The sequence below is a fragment of the Haliaeetus leucocephalus genome, unplaced genomic scaffold, assembly GCF_000737465.1.
Source record: "Haliaeetus leucocephalus isolate CR32 unplaced genomic scaffold, Haliaeetus_leucocephalus-4.0 Scaffold110, whole genome shotgun sequence".
Lineage (NCBI taxonomy): Eukaryota > Metazoa > Chordata > Aves > Accipitriformes > Accipitridae > Haliaeetus > Haliaeetus leucocephalus.
This window is the reverse complement of record NW_010972546.1, coordinates 433550-439416: the sequence shown is the minus strand read 5'-3', so window position 1 is coordinate 439416 and position 5867 is coordinate 433550. Positions and strand designations below refer to the sequence as shown.

At 50.2% G+C, this 5867-nt stretch overlaps 1 protein-coding gene across 1 annotated transcript in view; it reads right to left on the bottom strand.

Moving 5' to 3' along the window:
- Window positions 1–5867, bottom strand: part of ZNF652 (zinc finger protein 652) — a 31927-nt gene that overhangs the window by 25255 nt on the left and 805 nt on the right. The window lies entirely within an intron of this gene.

The window sequence follows — 5867 nt, the reverse complement described above, 5'->3', positions numbered from 1 at the left end:
AGGCGGGGGAGGGCGCCGGCTCCCCTCAGCGGGGCCGACCGTTACTCCGCTGAGGTAATTAGAGAGGCTGCCCTAATTGCAGTCAGCTGAGCCGGGCAAGCTGTGGCGAGCGCTCCGCCGCGCTGTGGCTAACCCCGGCCCACGCCTTGCCTCGCTCCGCGGGCATCTCCGTCGCTCCGATAAAGGCCCCTTTGGTCGCAGCCTCCTGCCGCCGGCAACCGGGGGAATAATGGCCGCTGAACGGGAGCCGAGCCTCGGGGCTCCCGGTCCTCACGGATAAGTGGAGGTAATGCTTCACACAGCGGCTGCCGTGAGGGAGCGGCTGCGGCCTCGGCATGGGAGGCGCCTTGAAGGGGCCGTGTGTCGTGTAGGGTGACAGAGCTGCCCCTCAGGAGCCAGGTAAGACCTTAAAAAAGGCCTCTTTAGTGAGGCCCTATCTGATTTACAGTAGCCAGAGGAGTCGGTCCTTCTGTTATTATGCCAAACCCCAGCTCCCGCTTGTTCAAACCTTCCTCTCCCCTTAAAATACTAATAACTACTTAACTCTGGCCTGTGGTTTCTTGATTACACCCACCTGCAGGGCCCAGGCCTGATGTATGAGGGAAGTGTGACTTGAAGTAAAAAAATCTATTTTGCTGGTAGAGCTCCCTGTTCGTGGCAGGTATGGGGCTCATAAAAGGATGTGGGGAGGGTCGGAGCTGCTGCTTTCCAGGCTGGCACAGCGTTTCACAGTGGTACCACTTCTCCCAGGAAGCTGCGAAGCCTACTCCATAGCCAGGAAAACCACTGCTGAGCACTGTGTAGGAGGAAAGAGCACTGCTGTGGTTTAGGCTTGGCGGTGGTAAAAGAATTAGCGAGAGTAGCAGAAACAGGAAAAGGGGGAAGGGCACTAGCCCCTTTGGTAGTGTTAGCTGCTTTCCAGGGACTTCAGGAATCTCTTGTGTCCTGTAGCTTTGGCTCCCTCTTGTCTGCTCTCAAACTTGTGTTTGTGCTGTAGTCCCCTTTTTAAAGCCTTTAGTCTGCAATCCCTTCTCTACCTGTGGTTTGTTTCCTCATCTGCTTTGTTTGCTGCATATGCCCACCCCCCCCAACAGTGTAGGGCACTTGATTTGAGGTTCTGCAAAAAATCTATACACCCTCACTCCCCTGAAATGTAATATTACATGCCAGTGTATTTGACCTGCTCTCGATTATTGAACATAAAACCCAGATTTGAGCTCCCTGTAAAGAGCAGGGATTGGGGCTTTCAGAGTCAAAGTTCAGGATCAAATAAAAGGGGCAGGGTAGGCTGGGGAAGCCCCATGGTGGGATCAGAACAATGTTGCCAGTTTTCTTCTTTGCCCCAGCAACCCCTGCTGTGGGAGCATGGGAAAGGAGCAGAGCATGGTGCACTTTACTCTGACCAGCCCCATGGGAGCTGTTACCAGCTGGCCCAGTTCAGGGCAGGCCCCAGGCTGTTCTGATCTCTGCTGGGACCTGTGTATTGCTGAAGAGGGAAGAGGTAGCCAGGGGAGACCCTGGGCTTTGAGAGCATGGGCACTGCTCCATCTCAGCCCAACACCCCTGTGCAATGCAGCTTCTTGAGAAAAATAAGAGGATGTCAGGGGATGTGGTGCTGCTGTTGGTTAACTGTGTGCATGTGAAGGATGCCATGTAGAATTTCCTGCTTTGAAAAGGGCAGGAAGAAAAATGTTGGGGGCCTTTTTCTTGGAAGGTGAATGAACAAGGCAGCAGTGACAGAGCCCCACTTCCAAATGTGGGATTTCAGCAGAGGGACAGCTGAGGGATGTTAGAAAACAGTGGGTGCTCTTGTCCAAAGAAGTACAGATGAGGGCTAAAGCCATCAACTATTTCAACACCCACAAAGGCAAAGCCACTTGCTGGTGTCCATCCATGGGACAACAGTACGCCAGGGCCTTGATGGTCTCTCTCTCCAGCATGTGAGGAGAGCGTTTGGTCTTCGAGGCTGTTTTGCTGTTCCCTCTTCTCTGATGCAGTCTCTGGTTTTCTAACCTGGCTTCTGTATCCTGAGCCTGCAGTGTGAGGTCCCCTCATGTTGAAATGGCTACTGGAGGATTGCAGGGGCCTTTTCTGACAAAGGTGCTCTGCATCCTCAGCTTCAGGTGATGTCAGTGAGGGTTATTTCACTCCCCCCAAATAAGAAATATGCAGAGATTAAAAGGAAGTGCCAAGTCCCTCTTTCTCACTGGGCACCATGACTCTGCAGAGGGAGAGTTTAAAAAAAAAAAAAAACGGGGACCAAGTGCAAATATTCTTGGACTCTGAAGGGCTTCTAACATGATGAAACCAAAGCACTTGTCCTCATGGCCCTGCTTGTGTCCCATCAGCATCAGTGGTGGCCTAGGGAAGAGACAGCTGCAGAGAGCAACTCTTCCTAGCCTCACTGCATGGTTTGGCTCCTCAATGCCCAGGGCACCCTGCAGTTGCTTTCTTCCCTGGGTGTTTGGCTAATGGAGGGTGACAGCTCCCAGGGAGGGGTCCAGCTGAGAGGTTGGCTGTGGCACTCAGCCCTGTTCCCACAAGGAAGCCTGTTTCAGCTATTTACATCCCTCTCTTTGATCTAGCTTATGACATGAAAAGACATGTCAGCCAGGTAAAGGGAAACAAACAAAATGCAGCAACAGCCCCACATCTCTGCTTGCACATGATCTGCTCCCTAGCACACACCTGCCTTACAGCCACAGATCCTTATCAGCCCTCTGATTTCCTTGCTGTCATCTCTGCTTTCCCTGCACACTGGTGTGCAACTTTCTGCATCTTGTTCACTGCTCAGTAAGATGCTGTGGCTCCCTTGCCCCCTCTCTGTAGCATTTCCCTTTTCTCTAGGGTACAACCAGTGTGGGAAATGCCTTTGCATGTCCTCCTCATTGCATGCAGTGCCAGGGACAGGTGATACAGATCTTTGTTTCCTCCCTAAACTGCTGCAGTGTTTCAGCAAGAAGCTGTTTGCAGCTCACTCCAGAAGTAGCAGTAGTACAGTGACATTGTCCCTCCCTGGAAACCAGATCTTTTTTCTGCTAAGCAGCTTAGGACCTTTCAGGGTGAAAAGTACAATAAAAGTATGAGAATTTGCTGGGCCCAGGGCTGCAGACACAGCAGAACAGTGTTTCCCACCTGTGTTTTTTCTAAAGGACTAGATGTTCTAGACTTGCTGAGAAAGCAAACTTAACTAGTAAGAGTATTGTTGAGATGCAGCAAGCTCTGCGGTGGGGATAACCACTAGCACAAACTGCAGAAGAGTGTGGGAAGGAGAAAATCAGAGGTGAACTCCTACTTTTATCAGCTGTTAATTTTCCTGTGGCATGGGCAGGCTTTTTGGGTTTGCAAAGCTGGGTGTTCCTGGGCAGTCCCCGAGCCATCTGCTCTGTTTATTTTATATAAACCGTATAGGCTGGAATCATTTAGTAAGGGAGATGTCTGCCCAGTCTAGGGCCTGCAGACCCACGCGAGCTGTGCTTCTGTGAGATGGGGCCTAGTTTACAAGGGTTCTTGGCTTTATCCAGGCAGCAGTGGCTCTCTGCTGCATCCAGACTCCTGCTGTGATGATTTCTTGGGAAACCCGGCAGCCAGCAAATCAGCCCTTCTAGCCCCCTTTCTTTCCAAAGCCAAGAGGGAGATGGGCTGCCTTCCTGCTGGTCCTACCTGCCTCCTCCCATGGTGAGAGGTGGCTCTTGGTGGCTTGTTGGTTCTGGTGACAGGGCTGGCACTAAGCAGGGCCAAGTGGAACCAGTACTAGCCCTTCTCTGCATGCTTGGTGTTTTGCTGAGGCCTCCACATCACAACAGTTCTGTTTTGGGAACAGCCTGAACTGGGCATGACTTGAAACTTGTGAGAGTGCAGTTGCAATTGGGACTCTCTCTCCTTCCCCAAGGGAGGAAGGCCCTTGGAGCTAGGTGCTGCTCAAAGACCTGCAAAGCACAGGCCCTGCCCCACTAGGAAAACAGGCCAAGGGTGAGAAGAGAAAGTGAGGCTTGGACAGGGTGCTGACACCTTGCTGACCTGGTCTGCAACCCAACCAGTTGATTCTCAGATTAATGCCTTATCTTTTAGGTATCCTGCTATGTCCTGCAGGATTCAGGATCCTCTCAAGCAATGGGAAAGGAAGCAAGAGGAATACAAAGGATTTTTCCTGCTAGCTCTTGTCGCAGGAAGCCCTGCACTGTCTGAAGGAACCACCACCAAGTGCAGAGGCACTGGGCTTTGAGACTATATCAGAGCAAAGTAAAAGTTCAAGCAGAGGAAATTCCTCTTCCCGTTCTCCCTTCTCATTTACTAGTTCAGTGTAAGGCCACAATTAAAGATTAACTGCCTTCAAATAATACAGCAGAGCTAACACCCACCAGCATCTCCTTGTGCCCAAGATTAGACCTTCAGAGCAGCAGGGTACAGGCAGAGCTGACATGCAATAAACACCTGAGAAGCAGAACCACAGACTGAGGTACCTGCAGGGGGTAATAGTAGCTTTAACTCTGCCCTTCTGAAAAGATGCACTCAGCCCTCCCTGACAAGTGTTTCAATGCTGCAGTGCAAGCACCTGGGTGCTGAGGGGCAGCTCTTCAGGGACCCAGCATGGCCATGTGGTTTCAGCATGGGTTTACAGGGCCTTGTGCATTAAGGGCTTGAACTCAGCCTGGGCAGGGCAGCAGTAACAGCCTTTTATAATACAGAAAAGCCTGGCAGATCCATGTGTGGGTTATTAACTTTCTTTGGGGTACTGGGAGCAGGGTGGTAACATGACTGTATTATCAGAGCCATCAGCCTCTGCATAAAAATCATGCCACAAAAAAAAAAATATAATAAAAAGTTCTCTTTGGGGAGCCTTGGTTTTGTGCCTTTTTTTTTTTTTTAAATAAAGTAAAATACAGATTACAGTTGGATAAGAGCAGGATGGGAGTGAGGGAAACTCACAGAATTGGGCTTTTACTCTTTGTTTAATCAGCTTTGGTCTTATGCTGTAATCTCAGGTGGTCTCCCCAACAGAGTGCCTACGTAAGAGAAGTTCTAAAGTTTGTGCTGGGGTTAATTGTTAAATGGAAACAACATGACAGCAGGCTGTTAGAGACATTTCTGTTCCTCCATTAAAGAGCACCTCAGATTGGCATCAACCCGTACCAAAGCAGTGCAGGTAGGGTCCATGTACTTTGGCTGGTTAGGAACAAACTGGTTTAACTAGAGCTCTTTCCATTCAACACTCAATCTTCCAGCTTAGCTTTTTGTGTAGAAACTTCCCTCTGGGTTTGAAAAACACCCATGGAAAGCTGTGCTTGGGAGGAAGATGCTATAAGTAACAGAGAAACAGAGCTGTATTTACCAGCTTTGCAGAAGGGGCACTGCAAGACTTATACCCATGAAAGTCATGTTTGAATTAATGTCTCTAGGATAGACTCACCTTGTTCAGGCTTAACCCCTGCTTCCTTCCTGTTCTTGCCTCTGTTGAATATTTTTAACCTACTGCTTCAGAGGCATCCTGCACACGCTCTTTCCTAGCCTCCTCCTGCCCTTCCTGCCTTGCTGCCCTTACCAGCATGGGGGACACAAACATGTCTTGCAACTGGCATCTTCCACTGACTCCATCTTCTGCACTACCCTCCTGCAGCTCAGTCTGGGACACAGTTTCCCATGCTCATGCACAGCTGTGGCTTGTCAGAGATAAGGATAACTCACTGCAGGTTTCTGACTCAGTCCAGATCAGCATCATGTGCAGATCCAGTGTGGGCAACCCCAAATGCTGTTTTTACAGCAGCATTGAGCTCAGCCTCTCTAGTTCCTCTCCTTTCTGCGGATGCGTTCAGCAAGAACTGGATGCCTGCTCCACCAGCTCCTTTCCCCATCGGTTTGTTTCTTTC